This window comes from Mesoplodon mirus (assembly GCF_964341445.2).
Source record: "Mesoplodon mirus genome assembly, chromosome: 2".
Taxonomy (NCBI): Eukaryota; Metazoa; Chordata; class Mammalia; order Artiodactyla; family Ziphiidae; genus Mesoplodon; species Mesoplodon mirus.
In genome coordinates, this window is record NC_138977.1 from 78,021,012 (window position 1) to 78,041,942 (window position 20,931).

Genomic DNA, 20,931 nt, shown 5'->3' on the forward strand with positions numbered 1-20,931 from the left:
AACCTGGTAGATACATTGGTCTTTTCCTTAAAAGACTGCCACATAATCCTATCATGCTTATTCCACCATCACATCTCCCCACTCATATCTTCTTCAATCTTCTGACGTATTTATGATATAAATTGGTTTTCTTTTTTGTTTGTTTGTTTTGTTTAGATTAGAGATTTTTGTTCAGGTAAGCCCAGTTTCCATTCATCTAACATCAAACCACATCTCAAGATATATACTGCTGTTCTTTCCTCTCTTATGTCTTTGTGGGAAATACCTTTAAAAACTCCATTATGGTCATTTTGGCGATTTGCAGATATAGTGGAACTTAATGTTCAATTCACTGATTTTAATCAGAAGTTTTACTTTTCTTAAGTACTTTTGATTTTCATGTTACACTAAGTAAAAATAATTCAAATTTGGTAAAAAAATAAGAAGTGTAACACTTTATAGCTATAGCATAACTACTACACATATGCATATAAAGGAATACATTATGAAAATGACTCTCAGACACACTATAAGCTCATCCAGCTATAAGAAGTCCGCCAAATGGAAGGTTAAATATAAAATGTCTTTCTTGTTATTCTTTTCATAGCATATTTTTAGCACAGTGGGTCAATTTGTAGTAGTATCTTACCAGCATAGATTTAAAAATAAAAAGAACAATGTGCTGAAATAGAAAATGGAGGTTCCCTATTTATTTTCCAACAATATACAGTAGAAAACTTATTTTAAATGTGTTGTTATATTTTCACTGTTATTATTCTGAGACAATCATTACAAAGAGCCAAAGGATACATATATATTTCTGGAAGTCTACATTTTCTTTGTAAAGAATTGCCCGATTTTGTGCTTACCATTTACTAGACACAGGCACTATATCCTGACTCTAGAAGAGAGAACTAATTTATTATTAATAGAGCTTTATGCAAACAAGCATTCATGACATCAGTTTGCCCTTTTAAAGTGTACCTCTGGGCACCATGTGAATCGTTTACGAGGTAGTCACACGAATGAAAAGGTTGCAAATTTACAAAGTATACCATGGCATACACACACACACACACACACACACACACATTATGTGAATTTCTTTTCATGAGAAGCAGTTCCTCATTTGTATAAGAATAAGTATTGCCCTATTAATTAGGAAAGGTTTTCCCAGTTAAATAGATTTTAGCCTAATAGCAGGGAGATAATTATATTGAGACATCATGATTGGTTATAGATTGTATTAATGATAAAATACTATAAGAGGCTTAATCTTTAAAAACAAGAAAAATGCTAGCAAAATATCAGAGTATCAGACCAGTCATGGATATAATGGAAAAAATCTGGAAGTATTAAATCAGGCAAACCATTCTTACCAAATTTAGAACACTAAAAAATACATCAGTGACTACTATCTTGCCTCACCACACAATGTTTATTACACCTGACATAGGAATGCACCCTGTGAAGGAACAGCCACATGTTAATTGTTATAAAAGTTGACTAAATATTAAGAACATATTTTATTTTAGAATTTTGTTTCTTTTTAATTCTATTCATGAACTTCAGATGTTATATATACAGAGCAAGGCATGTAACAGAATGAATCACACTGCTAGACTTCAGAACTCTGCTCAGCTAAGTCTTAACATCATATATTGTTCAAAATGTAATCTGGCAAAATACAATAATAGCAGTAGTAGATAACAGTAATTTAATACTCATTTCTGTCTGCTCTAAATGTGAGATATATTTGCTATACATGGAAACAATAGTTGTTTAGATTGACTAAATATATAATTAAGTCAATCTACATATCTTATCTCCCTCAGAAACTCTTTTTTAAATGTAATTTATCATTGCCGGTAAAATTAATTTTTTCTCATTAGCTGTTTGCTGTCTTGAGAGAATATTACAATAATTATTTTTCTAGTTCCTTAGCAGGAGAATAATTTTAATGGAGACATCACAATAAAATGTCTCATGAAAAAATAGAGTGCATTGAAAAAAATAAACAACATTAATAATTCTTAAAATGAGCAAACAATGGCAGAACTATCTTCTAAATGATCCAATGTGAAGAACAATTTTTATGTCTAAGTATTTTCAGACAACCACATGATACTGTTTATGCTCTAAGTATTCATTGATTTAGAATGTACTTAATTTAATGGAAACAATATGAATTTACTTTGAAAAAAATGATTAATCACAGCTACCTCTACATATAAAAATAGCAAAACAAATATCTGTAAGATTATTCAGAATATAGACAAAATTTTACAAGTATATAGCTTAAAAGCATTTATAGTAATTCAATGGTCCCTTCGTTGTCCACTGCCCATAAAAGATGTCCCTTTCTTAGCCAATAAAAAATTCAAATTTTTTAGAAAGATTAATTGGCAATTAAAGTTTATACTGGGATATTAAAATATGTAATTAATCAATATCACTAGATAATTTAATTAAGCCTGTAATTAATACTTTTATATTTATTAGAAATATAATTCTATAAAAGAAAAAAATCATAGCAAATAAAACTATCTTCATGCATTAACATATAGTAAAAAATATAAGGGCATTTTTAAAAATTAATTAATTTTTGGCTGTGTTGGGTCTTCGTTTCTGTGTGAGGGCTTTCTCTAGCTGCGGCGAGCGGGGGCCACTCTTCATCACGGCGCGCGGGCCTCTCACTATCGCGGCCTCTCTTGTTGCAGAGCACAAGCTCCAGACGCACAGTCTCGGTAGTTGTGGCTCACGGACCCAGTTGCTCCACGGCATGTGGGATCCTCCCAGACCAGAGCTCGAACCCGTGTCCCCTGCATTGGCAGGCAGACTCTCAACCACTGTGCCACCAGGGAAGCCCAAGGACATTTTTAAGAGAAGTTTATTTTGCATCAACTTTAAGTGAGAGAGATTTGTTTGATTTCTAAGTAACACTTCTATTCAATTCAGCTTTTTAAATTTACACATTTTAAAAATCTAAATTATGCATTAGGGCTTCATTGTTAAGATTGATCAAAAAAATCTGAGCAGGGGTCTTCCCTGGTGGCACAGTGGTTGAGAGTCCGCCTGCCGATGCAGGGGACACGGGTTCGTGCCCCAGTCCGGGAAGATCCCACATGCCACGGAGCGGCTGGACCCGTGAGCCATGGCCGCTGAGCCTGCGCATCCGGAGCCTGTGCTCCGCAACGGGAGAGGCCACAACAGTGAGAGGCCCACGTACCCCCCCAAAAAAAAAAAAAAGAAAGAAAAAATCTGAGCAGGTCTATGATTTATAAATGGTATTTAAATGTAAGTCATTTAAGTTTAATTCCTTAAGTTCTTAGAACATCTGAGTGATCTATAAAAAGAACCTGTCATTGTGTTGTCAAAATGAGTGATTATGACTTTTCATTGTCAAGAACAAATGATTACAATTGTTTTAAACATTACTTTAACATTTTATGAGTACACACACATTACATTTTTGCAATTGTGTTGGCTAGGATAAGTCAGGTTTCTGGTTATTGTGAAATATAACTGTAAAAAATATAAAATTTTATACTTTAAAATTTTTATTATTCATCTACTTATAGAAACATAAATGATGCATTTATTTCTATCATAATTAAATGTGACTATCTACAAATATTATTTCACTCAAACCTTAGTAAAAGGGTCATTTTGATGGCATAACAAACAGTACCTAAAACATGAAAGGGAGATTTCTTTGGTAATCAACAGGAATGTATTACTTAATAGATCTGCCAACTTTAGGCCCGCCAATATGTCATGCTGTTACTCACATACCTCTTTCCTCAAACCCTCTCACCTGACAGAGTAAAAATTATCTCTGGTCTTTTCCAAGCAGATCTTCAACATAAGTCGGAACAATCATTCTCTATGCCTAAATAAAATGGAAAAAAAATTCCGAATAACTGAGAATTCTAGAAGTCATGATAGTACTTTTCAAAACACTATTTTATTTCCAAAGATTAGCAATGTGCTTAGGTCAATATATATGCACCACCTGGATAAAAAAAAAAAAAAAAGAATGAATCAGTCAATGAACAAAAAGTCTGCACACCTAAAATATTTTTCGGATTTCTATTTGAGAATAAAATAAGGCTCCCACCACCTTTTGAAGCTCTAGAAATGAAAGGCAGAGTACAATTGAGTAATGCATTGTGTATTTTAAATGTAAATTGCAGTTTTGCTTGCTTTATGCCACATTTTCAGTGGTTAACAAGAAGAGTTAATTTTAAGCCAATTTGTAAATACAAATATTCTCATAAAAATCAAGTCAAAGTTTTTAAACTTCAAACTTTTTCAAAATATATGGTGAAAATTGAAATGTGTTGCAATGTTTCTTAATGAGAATATGTAAGCAGCTGTTTGCAGGAAACCACCTTCAGCAGGAAACCCCTTTTCTCTTATTTTAGCAAAGCTATATTATAACTAACCTTAAACCAGGGACCCCCATGCTCTCCTTATCTCCAGCCCAAGAGCACTTGTCTAATCTTTTGATCACACAATACCTTGCCTAACTTGTTGGTTCTTTACTTAGATCGAAGAAGTAGAAATGAAGAATAACTAACAGGTGACCAGATCTCTTCCCTAGCTTCCCCTTCAGTAATCTCCCGAACAAATTGTGTGAACAAGATAGCATCTAAAGAAGGATCACAAGGAGTTGACAAGCCTGTATGCAGAGGGAGATGGCTACAAGTTTGATTCCCTTTTTCCCTTTAAAACTTTCATGGCTGAGCAGAATCTTCAGAGCTGGTTTCTGGGGGGAAACAGAGAAGTCCACCTTCTCCCCAGATTGCTAGCATTCTGATTAAAAGCAACCTTCTTTTCTACCAATAACTGCCTCTCGGGTATTGTTTTTTGAGCGGCAAGCAGCTGGACCTGAGTTTGGTAACATGGCATCCAACATGGGGCTGCACTCCTGCAGCATCCAGTTCCTCCAGGCTTCCTAGGTTGAAGCTGCCAGCTGTGGCACCATGCTGGGTTGGCCATGAAGAGCCAGCTGTTATGGCTAGTCAGGCCAGTGTGGGGTATTATCAGCGAAGTCCCAGCAGCTGCTGAAACTATTCGTTCCTGGGATGCTCCCTGTCTCTCCCCTGCTCAGCACCAGCTGCCCATTTTCACTTTCAGTTGGTGGAGATGGGAACATGCATTTGGATGAACTGACAAGCTCCAGGACCAGGTTTTCCCATTGGAGCATGCCCAGGCAGCCTCCTTCTATGGCCAGTTGATTCTGATGTGCATCTGCCATTGAGAATCATTTGTGGGCACCAGGCACCATTTGGGTAAGGGCTGCTCTCTTGGGCCAGTTGGTTCTGACATGCATATGCCATTGAGAGACACTTGAATTTAAGGGAGTGTCTGATTAGGGCCTCTACTGGTCAACCTGTGATGGCTGTGCATGTGTACTTTGTGTTCTGTGTTGTGACTAAATTTTTAAAGTGAAGATATGAGACCTCTAGTTTTGTCTGTTTATTTATATTATACATATGCCATGTATAAAAACCAAAATATTTTTGGAAATATTATCAAAATTGAACTTATAAAAGAGCCCTATTTAATTGACTTAAAAATAAGCACTTACAAACTAAATACTAAAAAATATAGGGGGAACTAGACAGAATGAGTTTCAGGTTCATGTGAACTGGGAAATATTCAATATTAAGTTAATACCTGGTATTAAAGTTAGTTACTTGATCTAATTAATACAGACATGTCTTTAGAGTCACCAATATTAAATATAATACTTTTATTGTACTTAGGTTTAGTAGAAGTCAAATAATATCTTTTTATATCTGTTACAAATTTGTCAGCAAGAAAAATAATTTGGTATGATGAGATTCTTATAAGTAAATTGAATGCAAATGAGATAAGAGCTTTTGAGACAAAATAATATGAATACAGAAAGTGATGGAAGATTTGAGTTTGGTAACAAATACAATGTTGCAAAAAGAGCCAAAAAGCCTGCTTGATTATTCCCCACGTGTTTTCATTTGTTTTTTTTCAAAACATTAAAAGCACAGAAACTAATATTATAGATACAAGTTGTACACAACACTCAAAATTAATGTGTATTTTTCTCCTGCTCCAGCCCCCATCAGATATTTCCAGGAAAAAAAAAAGGTGTGTATTGTTCCAGTGCATATTTCTATATATTGAATATATGTATAGCCATAAACTTTATGATGATACTTTTTATGAACATTTGTAATTCACATAAGTTCTGTCCTATTATCCTGCCTCATAGAAATTTGCTGTTTTCATTTAACATAATGAAAACACATCCATGTTGATACTTGTAGATCAAGGAATTTTTCTCTTTTTGCTCCACAGAATCTCATTATATGATTATGAGGAACTCTTCCTTTGATCATTGGTTTTCATTTTTTTTTTTTTTTATAAATTGCTTGCCGTAATTTTACACTGATTAATTTTATACCCATTTTTATACTCATTCGTCTTTTGCTTATTTGAACATTTAGAATGTCTTTTATTTCACAAAGTATTTATTTTTAATATGGTAAAATTTATCAGTTCTTTAATATACTTGCTTTTTGCTTTTTTTTTTTTTTTTTTTTTTGTGATACGCAGGCCTCTCACCGCCGTGGCCTCTCCCACTGTGGAGCACAGGCTCCGGATGCACAGGCCCAGCGGCCATGGCTCACGGGCCCAGCTGCTCCACAGCATGTGGGATCCTCCTGGACCGGGGCACGAACCCGTGTCCCCTGCATCGGCAGGCGGACTCTCAACCACTGCGCCACCAGGGAAGCCCTGCTTTTTGCTTTTTAAGATATATATTCATATACCAAGATAAGAAATTTTTCTCTAAGTTTTAACTATTATCATGTTTATATAATTTTGAGTGATTTGACATCTAAAGTGTTCTTTTCATGTATTTAGTTTTTCTAACTTTTGGAAAATTTACTAAGTAATCTTTTCTTGATTACTTATAAGGCTTCCTCTCTCAAATTAGAGCAAAATATATGTATATTTTGTCCTCTGACTCTGTAGTCTAGTCCACTAATCTATTTCCATAATTTTGTATAAAACTACTAGATTTTAATTAGTATATTTTATAATATGTCTTGATTTCTAGACAATGTGAAAAATCGCCTTCCATTCTTTATGTTTCTCATAAGAGACTTAGCTTTGAAGACCATTTGTTATAACACTATTGTGTTTTGTTTTGCTTCAAATGAAAATCTACTATGTCTTTCAGTCATGCTTTTTAATTTTCTTTCAATCGTGTTTTGTGTAATTTTTGTTAGATTCATTCTTAAATATCTTTTAATTTTGTTGCTATTTTAAGTGATGTCTCAACAGTCTTACTTTATTTTGGAATAAGTTATTATTGTTTTTCTTGTATTACTACTTCCTTCTCCCCTCCTTTTCTTCCTTCTTATCCTTGCACTATCTCTCTCTCCCTCTGTCTTTCTCTCATCTTATTGCCTCTGAGATTCAATAGTGTAGTGATGGTGGGCAAATTGTCTTGGTGGCAATATTCTTGTGATTGGGATCTCTTTTTCTTCCTACTTCATCTCACTCGACTCCACACCAAGAGAGTTTACTGTGTTTTAAGAGCTCATGTAATTATATTGGACTCATCTTGATAATCTATGATCTTTTACATATTTTAAGAACCTTAACCTTAATCTCAACTGCAAATTTTCTTTTGCCATGTAAGGTAACATATTCACAGCTTCCAGTGATTAGGGCATTGACAGTTCTAAGGGGAATTCTGCCCACTGCACATAGCATAAGAGAGAGAATCATAGCTCTTGACTCACAATATAAGGTACAGAAGTTTATACTTGAATGTTTCATAAGAAGTTGATAAGGATATGAAAAAATAATATTACAACACTTAAATAACACTTACTACTGTGAAAGACACTGTTGAAAACATTTCCTTTTTAAAAATTATAATTGTGTGAAGTATGATTTGTGTCCCAGTTTTATACATGAGTAAACTGAGGCACAGAGTGATTAACATATACGGCACTAAAAAGGAAGAAAGAGAGAGAAGGAAGGAAAGAAGGAAAGAAGGAAGAAAGGAAGAAAGAAAGGAAGGAAGGAAGGAAGGAAGAAAGGAAGGAAGGAAGGAAGAAAGAAAAAGTTGGTTTTGATTTTGCTGAAAGAGATGACAAAAATAAATTGTTTCATAAACTGTATGGTTCAGCTCTTTAGTATTTGTCTACCTTAAAGAGACAATATGTCTCAAATTGATATAATTTCTCTAACAAGGTTACATTTATAATCTCCAGTACTATTCATTTTCATCTGTACTGGGTTGCACACAATTCCTTTTCACCAATGACACTTATCAATAAAACAGGCAGATGTGGGAGAAATTGCTGTCTTAAATTGGAGGAAACTGTCACGAAGGATTATTTTTCACATGCATGAGTCCTCAAAAGACTGTGCAAGATCATTCTGAGTGACAAGAGACATCCTATCAGTACGAAATATCACAAAAGCCATGATAAAACCTTTGTGCTACAGCAGACTACTGCACTTGAATTAGGTATACAGTGTATCAGAAGGGGAAAAATATTATGTAAATATTATATAATTCTTGACTAACTAGGTTATTTTTAAAACATAAATTCATTACAAAAGTGGAAAATTAGCATAGGAATTTCTAAAACAATATCTTTTGAGAATGCAAAGCTAGCCTTTCTTGACTTATATTTTCTGATTCTTCTATCAATGATTCATAGTTGAATTTCCTCCTCCATTGCCTTACAAAGGAATAAATATTAGATAGGTAATTCTCACCATATTTCTTGGTATATGGTATCTAATTTTTCCTTTAATGCTTTTTGGGTCAAAATTAAATTTAACCCTCTAGATGTTTATATGTTATTTAGAATGCCTTCCTCTCTATGTTTGAACTCATTATATATCTGTCTTCCGATCCAAATAGTAAGTTTGGAATAAGCATTCCAAACTTAAGTAAGTAAGGAATAAGCATTTTATTATCATTTGCAAAGTGCTGACACACAGGAGCCATTTAATACATGCTTGTTGGCTGACTGAATAAATCAATGGAAATTTATTACCTTCTCTATTATGAAGAGAAAATGAGACAGAATGAGCAGTTGAATAGAACAATATTTGGATAAGAAGGAAGTATGTCCAAAAGGAAATGGTCAACATTGCTAAATCCTACAAAAATGATTAAGGAGAACAAAGACCAAGAGGATATAGTTACCAGATTATAATGAGAAAGAGTGTGAAAGCAAGGTAAAGTGAGAGCAGTAGTAGGTGTAAAAAGCAAAATAATATATCTTGTAGAAAATAGAAGTAAAAACCTGGTTATAGATACAGTACACAGCAAGGGCAAATAAGTTTGTTTGTGAGGGAGGGACTTAGGTTAATGCAAAAGGAAGGAAATAGTACATATGCAGTCAGCATGGAAATAAATAGAGAGAACTTGTTAAATTTACTTTTATGGCAATTCTGTGAAGTATTCTTATACTTTAATTATATTCTCTATAAAGTGGCATTCTCCTAATTAAATCAATAATTTTATAAAAATTGGCACTTCATATGTTTAAAAAGGAAGGAAAAAACATTTATAAATTAAATTTAGTGATCAATTATTTGTTTGTTTATTATACATCATTGCACAAAGCAATTCAGATGCTCAGCCAAAGCTAATAAGGGCACAACATATTTCTCTTTATAAAATATTTTACATGAATGATATTTTGATCTAGTGAAAGGTTATCAATGTTAGAAGCAAGTAAAAGAAAACTATTTTGCAAACTGGAAGTCAGTTCAGGGCAGAAAATACAGATGGAACATATACTTTTTGATTGCAGACTCTGTGCTAGGTAATATACTACAGAGGTGCCTAAGAATTCCTGTCTGGGATAAGCATATACTTTAATGAGAGAGACAAATGAATAAATGGGTCCACTCCAATATAGGCATTAAAATAAAAGCATGTATGGTGTGATATGATGACAAAGAGGGGAAGGGCATTTCAGAGAAGTTTTCTAGAGGCGTTGATAATTGATTGGAAGTGGGAGGAGATGAAGAATTACAGGATAGACCCTGGGTTACAGATTCATGTACCTGGGATAAATTTTTGCCATTAAATTAACAGATATATGCCATTAAATATATATATGAAGTTTAAGTGACATCATAATAAGTATTCAGTTATAATTTGAACTGTATAAGCTTAAGACATCTTTGAGACATACAGACCTGACTTATAAGCAGGTAAATAGATGAGTTAGAAATGCAGGTTGGGGGCAAAAGAGAGGCATTGGGAATCATTAGCATATTGATGGAATATTCAGTCAGGAGAGTAAATTAAAACAAAGAGAAAGAAAAAAGTACAGTGGACTAGTTTACAACTCCTTCGAAGATTCAGTGTTTAAGGGTCAAGTATAAAAGTGGATACAAAGGACTGGGGATGAAAAATCAGACAAAATAGTGTCATTAAACTAGAAGGAACAAAGAGTTTAAAAACTGACCATTAAACAGCATTAGAGAGTCTCAGTAAAATATGCATGCAGGGATCCATGTTAGAAAAACAGCTTTAATAAAGTGGAAGAAATAGAAGCTGTGTTAATATATTTGAGGGTGAGAAATGTATGGTAAAGCTATGAGTGACTGGATAATTATTACAATACTTAGCTGATAGAGAAGTCAAAAATCCCAGAAAACCTAAAAGAAAAATGTAGGGAGGCTATAAAGAGACAATTTGGACAAGAACCCCAAATGACTCATGTACGTAATGGATGCACTAAATGAGTTGACTTTAATGGGACACAAATAAGCCATGGCTTTATTTTTATTCTACTCCTGTGTTCAGTTAGGCTCTGCCAGTTCTCTCACATCTACTCTTTGATGATCTCAGTGAATCCCAGAGATTTCCTTTTATTTTTGTTCTGCGATTGGTCTAATTTTGGTGATTGCTATTTATCTTAAGATATTATAAATTCCTGTCCAGTACTCTGTCAAACTTTAATCTCACAGCAAATACAACAATTTATTTTATTCTGGGCTCACAGTAGAACTGTGGCTTAGCATCCTTCCCAAGAGAAAGTATAGGAGCATGACTTATTCTTCTTTATACTCTTTCAGTTATCTTCCCTTCCTACCCTGAAGCTTGTGTTTCTTACAGAGTTGTATGATGGGTGTAGCTAACAGAAAATAGGAAAAAGCATTTCATTTATGCGGTGTAAGTAGTAGTTCTTTCTGTGGATATTGATGCTCTTTGTGAACAGGAAATACAATTTCCCGTGTGATACAATTTGAGGGCTCATTCAGATAAGCCTATAAGGTTCAGCAGATAATCAGCTAAGTCTCCTCTCTTCTCAGTCATGTCAGACTTCGCCAAGGAGCTGTCTTGCAGACCCTGTGCAAGGCTTGCTTGAGTTCCAGTAGCAAGAGCCCTGAGGGGTGGGATCACAAGAAGTCAACTTTCATGAAAATGCTCTTGTCACATAAGCAATCTGTCTTTCTATGCCTTAATAAGGCCTCCCAAATATGTAAATTGAAGAAGGGGATCCTAGAAACAGCAACATTTAAATGCCTGTGATAGAGCTCTCATTGAAGTCTAAATTAAAGTAATGGCAGTCTTATAAGGATTTAACCTGTTTACATCATCCCTTAACCTCTCATCCCAACTTATAGAAGAGACACTAGTGCGGGAATGGATGGAGGCGGTGAGAGAGAAGGAATAAGGAGAAAGCAGCTTGTGCTTCTTTTCCTGCTGCAGGTTCTTGAGCTTAAGATCAAGTTTCAAACTGGATTTGGAAGCTTTGAATTGGATGTGAGATTGATATCTTAAATTGAACTAGACTGAAAGTTTTAATGCTTGAGAATGTACTTAAATTATCAAATGAGACATTTAATAACAGAAAGTGACTAATGGCCTAAATACAGGATCAGATTGTTCAGTCAGCTAAAATCAGAGATCTCACTGGGTGTCAAATTTACTAAATAAATTCAAGGACATAGGCAAGCAAGAGGTGCAGTGAAGCAAAAAGAGGTCAGGGAAACTGAGGCAGTTCCCCAGGCCCCCACCTTTCCACGTTGGATATGCGTCTCTGGCACAGGAGAGATGAGGTTCTTAATGAGTTTGTAGAGTGCTTGCTGGCTTCACACAGCAAGAATTTCAATTATGACACATCTCCATTTTATATCAGAGATTGCATAGCTTACACAGAATTCTACAGGGTATCAAGTCTCAGAGAACCTAAGTTCTACTTAGTACAGGTTATTCTTAGGCAGAGTCACCCTATGAAGTGCACTTTAATGATAAGTTCTCTTCCCCTCAGCAGATATCTTTTTTTTTTCTATTTACTTGAGAATACATTTACAAGGAAACTAGTCTGGTTGACCTGCTTTATGTATTTTTTCCTCTGGAGGTGCTCCCCCTGTTTAACAGAATGAATGACATTCAGATAAGCTATTTTAGTTTCTCAACTGGAAAGCTCTGGAATCTCCCATGATGTCATTAAAAGGAAAAAAAAAAAAAACACATTAACAACATAGTGTTGAATAACAAGGGCAGAATAGCCAAATGCCATTCACATATTACACATTACACATTAACATGTGTAATATACACATAAAACAGCAGTATGCATTTTGCAAGGGCACATCATTTTTCAAATATATACATATGTGTTTAAATAAATGCCAATGGGGATCAGAGTATCCATGGTTATAAAAGGAATACAATTAATATTAAATATTAAAACAAGAGGGGCATTCTACTGATGGTGATAAAGTGCTTTACACTAATGAAAATGGTTACTCAATCTATTATACCTGTGGTCTAAAAATAAATTTAGGGAGAAAGAGGAAGAGAACAATAGGATAGTCTATTCCAAAGTGTAGATGGTGAATCTGAGAACGGTTTTATTTTTGGAGTGTAGATATAATTGTTACTGTTTTGTTTTGTTTTCCTAAGGATGGGAAATACAATGACATGTTTAGAATGAGAGAAATGGACCAGTAGGAAAAGCAGTCACAGAGTAGAAAGTTTCTCAGAGAGCTAAAGTAGGTAAAAAGCTAATGATTGGACATACGAAAATGGAAACCCCAAAATTCTGACTTCAAATTCAGTATTTTCTCTAGCATATTTGTAATTTTGTCCATGAAAATGTTAAATCATTCAATCTATTAGATACATAGAATTATCTCATGTTCAATCCTGATCTGTTTATAAAGTATCAATTTCTGTGTTTATAAACATAGTTTTCTTTTAGAATTCCTTAGAATTTTCTTTGATTTCTCCTTAGACTTTTTTTAATATTGTCTTACCTGCCCAAACCATATTTCTCTGACCCCTTCTCACCAACAGAAAATATTTTCTATCCAAAATGCATGAGATTATATTTGTCATAAATGAGTTTTAGTACTGCTAACACTTAATGTATATTTTCTTTCTAAGTTTACAACTGAAAGAACATGGGATCATTTTGTGTGTGTGTGCTGTGTGTTATTTTATAGATTTTTCTTGACCAATACAATACATACTTTTAAGATTTAAAAGATACTCTTCTATATCCTGTGGGATAGGTAAAAACTATTAGCACTACCACCTATAAAAAATATGTATTTCTGTAGCTACTGTTTCACTAGCTTATGTGTTCATTTGTTTATTGTTTGCATGTATTACCCCCTCCAGAATAGTATCTAATTAATTGTTTAATTTTCTTTCTAGCATTGGTATCATGGCCATGAGAATATACTTGGTATTTGAGAAAAAGTATTCACTACTTTGATACATTTATTTGAGTAACCACTTATCCTGGGGAATGTTCATGGCAATTGACCCTCAACAATCTAGATGCTTTTATATATGGAAGTGAGGCTAGAGAGTAAATCAGTAGCTGACTTTTATTTATTTATTTTTTTACTAGCTGACTTTTGAATAACTTCCTAACTTTGCACTTTTCCGTAAGTGAAGCATTAGACTGCCCAATATATAACTTCTGGATTTGGATACTTAGAATGTCCTTATGCAACTGACCAATTAAATGAGGCACAACTATAAGAAAACATACAGTCTCAACAATTCTTTGTCTTGATTTTCCTTACTAGAAAATTAAATCCATCCAAAAGATTATAAGCTTAAGCAATGGCTTTCTTTGTGCTAATCAATGTAGGCAGAGGTGTACAGTGTCATTCTGTTGAAACTAAGCATGGTTGCATGATTGGCTCAATGCCCTTATGCTCTCCAAAATGTAAATGATCATTCTACATATTTTATCAGTTAGCTTTTTATAGTAAATGCTGTACAGTGGATTACTGACTTGAAATATTTATGGTAACATCATCTTATAGAGTGTTTGAAATGCATATGTTATAAGCAACATATTAAAGTAAGAGAACTAAAGGTTACCTCTGGGGATATTGCATTCAAAGAATATACATGTAGCTTCAAGTTTTCTATAGTGAATATAGTATATAATTTTTTGCACGTATTTTTCCCTCATTAGTCACATGCAGATCTTTACTTGGTAGGGTCTTCAGAATTCGATTAACTAGAAGTTGTGAATTTAAAAAACTGTTGGGATCAGGCAGATAATGAAAAATAAATGAAGAAAGCTCAGTGGTAAAAGAACAATAACCAGTGGTTGGGACATGTGAAAAGAGCAACAACAAGAACATGTGCTAGCTACAATGAGCAGCTGCTTTTCAGCCCCAGCCCCCAGATGTCACCAAGGAATGTAGATTTCTTAGATGTTATTTGTGTTTTAGTTTCTTAAATGCTGAAACAGAATGCTTTTAAAGCCTTTCCAGTGCAAGGAGACTAGATGTGCATTTTTATTTATAACCTTTGGCTAATTATCAATTTAAATAAATTTAACCATCCTTTCAAATTCATATTTTAATGTTTTTCTCTGTATCTTACTAAAAATAGTTAACATTATTTGAATTATTAGGGAGTGAGATACCATTACCATGCTAAACTTTACACAAGTTATCTCATTTCATCCACACAATAACATTATAGTTAAGTGCCGTAGGCACCTTTTCTTTCACATAGGACGTGTGGGGAATTTACTGCACCAGGAAGTCAGTCTTCAGAAACAGTGCCTCTAACATCTATGTACACCATTCTTCAAATAATGCACATAGAAGATAAACATACCCATATGTACAGGTACAGATGTAGCTCTGTTTCCCTACCTATCTATCTATCTATCTAATAGAATTACTGTCCATGTTATGAATATCTACTTTTAATTGTTTCTTTTCTTATACTGCAGATAAATATTGCCATTTAAAATTACTTTCTCAAACTAGTTACTATTTCATCCACATTAGTTCATCTGCTACTTTCCTTTATAATTCACTCTTCTGACTTTGTGCGAGTTTTACCATTTAAAAAGCCTTTCCCTACTTTTTCTCCTCTTCACCTTTGTATTCATTACATTATTGAGCCTTCTCAAAAAACTTCCAGGTTAAATGTACCTTACCATGATTATGCCTTTACTTTCTTTCTGTTTAGAATGTATGACCCATATAATTTATTACTTAGAATTATAATATTTTAAATGTATTAATGCCAATCAAATGTGCTTATGTTGTTTAAAATATATGTTTTAGGATTTTTGAAATCAAGGATCAACATTTCTGCCTTTTTCTATTAATTTTCTTTCTTCCCCCCGAATGCCTAGCCAACACCAAGAACACATTAAGGACATACAATAATTGCTTGTTAAAAGAAAGAAAGAATGAATATTTGAGAATTGCCTAGAAAACTGTGAGAGTATCCTTTTGACCTAAAAACATTATACTAGCATCTTCCAGGAATGCCAGAGTTAAGAATATAATTACTAATATCAACAAAAGTGTATTTTATCTGGATAATGTTTTGTTTTCTGAGCAAAATCCTGATGTACTTTGAAAGTTAGGCCTGATGTTAACCTCAAGAGTATATGATAGATAGAGAACCAAGTTCATGGAACCAAGTTTGAACCCAGGAACCCAAACTACCCATTTTTATGTCAGACCATCCTTTTTTTATTTCTGAGTTCTTAACTCCCTTAGCTTTATCCCCCTTTTCTGTGAAATTAAGGATCTAAGTAGACAATCTTTAAGACTCCTTCTAGTTCTAAACTCTTATACTTTATTAACCACAACTTGTTGCCTCAGTTGGCTCAGAGGTTCAGCTTAAACATCTACTGGGGACATTCTAGCTTTTAACATTGAGCAGAGGTTATACATAAAGGAAAAGTGGGTAAGGGTGTTAACAAAAGCAAGCTGAGAACAAGAGAAGGTAAGGACAATTAAAACTCCCAGAATAATCACATGGTAGTTCGCTTCAGTTCAATTTATTTTCTGTTGTATTTTGCTGGGAAATATGGCCGTTAATGAAACATAAAGACCAAGCTTTATTTTAATAGTTTTGCCCCTCTTTTCTCTCAAGTCTCTCTGTCTCTCTTTTATATACCATAACTCAATCTAATATTCCACCCTCTTTTCTTCCCCTCTCTAAAAGGAGGCAAACTATACTGACAGAAGAAAAGATTAAAATGTTGCTAAGTGGAATGGTCAAAAAATTTACAATTACCTGGACATTTTAAGAAAGATGAAATTAGTTGTTGATACAGATGACATGAATTACAGATAATTCATTTGTCTAATACCTAAGCCCTATATAGGCATCCTGGATCTTGGCAGGTGAAAGGGGTATTTATATCTCAGGAAGCCATGGGTGTCTAGTGCCTAGGAATATTAATTTTCTTCCTCTGACAAATATTTCCTCTGACAATAATGTTGTGAACTTTAGTTCAAATTATTTTCCTAACATTCATATACTCACTGCATTTTTTTTGTTTTTATGCATATACTTCCAAAAAATATGAAAGTTGAATTGCTGAACAAAAGCAATGGGTTCCATTATACTTTTATATCAATGAGGGTCCAGTTAGGAGACAAAAAATACACTAGTAATTTAAATAAGGAATCTTTATTATAAAGAATCATTAACTTATACAAAGCCTTTAACTACTAAAAGAGATATAAGGAACTCTATGGAGTCCAGAATTTGCAAGTGCAAATAAACACGTTATACTATTACTAAGTTGAAGGATACTGGACAGTGAAAGAAACTGAGGACTTGGGAGAGGTTCCTCCACCCAAGGCTGAGATTTCAAACTCTTTGCAGAAGGCATGGCTAGAGAGAGACAAGTAGTCTTCCTAGTGGCAACAAAGCTTTCTAGAGGATGCAGGCCAGTGCTGATCTACAGAAAGGGTCTGCCATTGCCAGAGGAAGTGGGCAGATGTGAGCTGGTCTGTAGAAGTAAGTTATGTGTTGGCGATACAGTTGCCTGAGGTCTCAGCTGGACCTTCTTTAGAAGCAACCTCATAAAGGATAGTCAGTTGCTTGATGATGGATGAAGTTCATCTGTAAAAGCAGCCAGCCAGGTAGGAAAAGCATGGCTTAAAAGTAAGGGCACAGCTCCTGTGAAAGACAGTGAGGCTAGAAACTGTCTATAAAGTCTCATGAAGTGAGAGGCACAAGGCCTCACCTCCTGCACTGGATAAAATATGGATGCAGCACCCAACCTGAGGGAAATGGCTTCTTTTCACTATCACCTCACTATGTCGCTCCAGCACTCGTTATTGAAACAAAAGCCCAACAATGTACCAGCTAGAGAAATAGAAATACGTACAGGTTACACAAAACTGGGAAAAAGAAGGCAGGGTTTGGAGCGGAGAGATTGTAAATGATAGCTGGCTCAATCTTTTAGCACTGAACACCTTGCCTTAAAAAAAAATGAACTTATTATCCCTAGAGCTTACTGGAGAGGGAATCTAGATCAGTGCTTTATTCTACCATTTACTTTGCGATTTATTGTACCTTTTATGTTACTCATTTAAAGTAATCTGGAGGCATGCTAGGATCATTTCAATACCAAAACATATGACGACAGTCTATTAGGTTGAAAGAAGAAAACTGTGTTTACTTGATTTCAACCAAATATTTTAATAAAATGCTTATTTTGGCAGGTTCAGTTACCTCACTAACCAATAAAATCTGTGCACATATGCCTTTCTAAATTTCTTCCCAAAAATATATGTTTATATTAGTGGGGACATGGGATTAGAAATAGGAAAAACATATATACATATATACATATAATGAAAAATCATTCCCAAATGTGATTTTAGCCTATATTTTGTTCTTATTCTCAAGAGATTAAAATTAAAGACATTAGTGATTATAGAATTTCAGATATTGTTCGTTGCATATATTCAGTTAAAAGAAGATTTATCAATGTCCAGAGACACTTGTTCACTCACTAATATTTCGTAACTGGATAGTGGCAGATTGGTCTAGAACTAAGGTCTCATGCTTTAAATCTCAGTTCTTTCTTCATATTGTGTGCATTAGAAAGAGCTAATAATATGTACACAGTTTACCATACCATCCTTTCAGAATTAAATAACACTGCCTCTCACCGGCAGGGATACAGTGACATAATAAAATATTACTTAAAGCTCCATATTATGTACATTTTACTTCACATAAGTTTATTTTAATCTAAGTAATATAAAATCTCTAGCTCAGATTTCTTTAAAAATTAGCAGAACATGTAACCTGATGAGGAAGCATTTAAAGGGGACATAATATATCAGGACTATCTTCTAAAATTTAAGCCACCTCATTTTTCCTTTTTTTTTAAACTTTATTTGCTAAATATAGGTTATTTGATCTTATTTCCACATTCCCTTGAGATCTTAAGAAAATAATTTTTTCCTTTTCTTTGATTGATGAAGAAATGGCAGGAGAAAATTAAGACTGATAGCACAATACATCAGAGGCTCAAGAAATTACCTGAGATATCGCTGCACAGCTGTGTGACAAATGCCACTCACCTCCCTTGCCTCCTTTAAAATGTTTCTTTGTTTGATATAAATGATATAGTAGTCACTATGTAAGGACAGACTATGACCAGAAGTCAACTGCATTAATGTAGCAGACACTTTATTCCTAGGATATATGATTTACCTCTTCTAAAGAAAAAAAAAATCGCCATATTCTGGCATACTTTGTCAGATTTCTGGGTCAGATGACTTTCTTAAAGTGGATAGGAACAATTTATTCATAGGAAGCCAGTGTACTGGACTTTAAGGTAGAGTGATCCATTCATATTTTTTAAAGTTTTAAAGTTACATTCAGATAGGAAAATGGCCAGTGTAGAGTATAGGAAAGACATTTCAGGTACGAATGTTAGAAATAATTTTCTTCAGAGAATGTTATACTTTCTCTCAAGAATAAGCATACTTAAATATGAATCAAATATATAAACCAACTTCAGAGAAACATTATAAGATCATTTTCTATTCCCTACCAGGGCAACACTTCCAGGCACTGTAAGTGATATCAGCATCATATAGCATCAATAATCACACTTTTTGGTTAATGTGAATTGGAGATTTTGAAGCTGAGGAAATTAAATAGGGTATATTGATTTAGTATTTTTGAGCCTATATTCCCCAGAATTTAGAGGAAGAATGGAGCCCATAACTTTTATTTGGTGTTATTTTTGGTCATTATTTTATACACACATGCACACACACACACACACACACACATATATACATATATATATGTATATATACAACCATAATATTCCAGGAATTGTGCCAATACCACGGAGATTTATATAGAGAACTGTTCTTGTGTTAATACAATTGCCTATGAAAGGATCTTCAGGAAATGCTAGCTATAGGCAAAATACCATTTTTCCCCTTCTAATCCAAACAGGGTATTGGAACCTTCATATTTGAAGCATCAACACTTACCTAGATGCAGACTCATTAGAAGTCATTCTTAGGTCTGTTGAAGGTGTCAACATAGAATCTTACTCAAGAAGTATTTTTTGATCACTCATAGTGTAACCTTAAACACTTCAACAGAAAGTTACAGAAATAAAGCCAATAAGTTTGATTCATTTAATGCAGAATATATTTAATGAAGCACTGTGATCATAAACAAACACTAGCTATTATCTACCTCTTCAAGTGGATGAAAAATAATACAATTTTCATCCAATATGTGCCAAACAAAAGGTGCAATGAAAACTGGCATTGAAGTATATGAGCTTTCTGACAACAGTATTAGTCACATCTTACACACTGACCTTTGTAGTGGCAAGGATATTCAGTAAGCTGTTACAAGGAGTTGGCATTTTCAGATGTAATGAATCTCTTTAATGTCTGTCACCTGCTTAACAGGACTACCATCTCTTGACTGATGAGTTTCCAGTGATGTAAAAATCCACTCAACTGCTTTATGGATTTTGCCACTATTCAGAAGACACAGTGGCTATCTCAAAGAGTTAATGATGATATTATTTGCAGCCCCAAGACACAATTATCTGTAAGAAGACAATGGAGAGAAGTGATGACTGACTAAGTTAAACTCTTTAGGTATAAGTGCCAAAGGAACATGGCTATTATTCAGAACAAGTGCTTCATATGAATAAAACTTCATTCTCAGGAGGGCTCCAAAAGTTCAGAGGCTAGCATGTTTAAATTAGTCTCTCTCTCAGCTCAATGTCAGCTCCTAATCCTGTTTTTTGATTGAAAGGTATATGGCTTTCAGCATTTATCTTTATTCTGATTTATCTTAATATGCTCAAATTCTTGAATTTAATGAAATGGATTAATGGTGGACAATTGTGCTCTTCATTCCTCCTCTGGCTTATCTGAGCAACTATCCACAGTTTTCATTAAAACTTTTCTAAGTTGGAAATTAGGTTATAATATCTGACTGTATTATCTAACATACTTCAATAGTAAAATGTGCTGTTTGTTAATTCATGTCCTTCTTTTGTATCAGTGCTTTAGCACAATATGGAATTAATGAAACCTCAATGTGATACATCCTTTCTCTCACCATAATAAGTTGCTCTAGCACATACTTACTGCATGAGAGATTGTAAA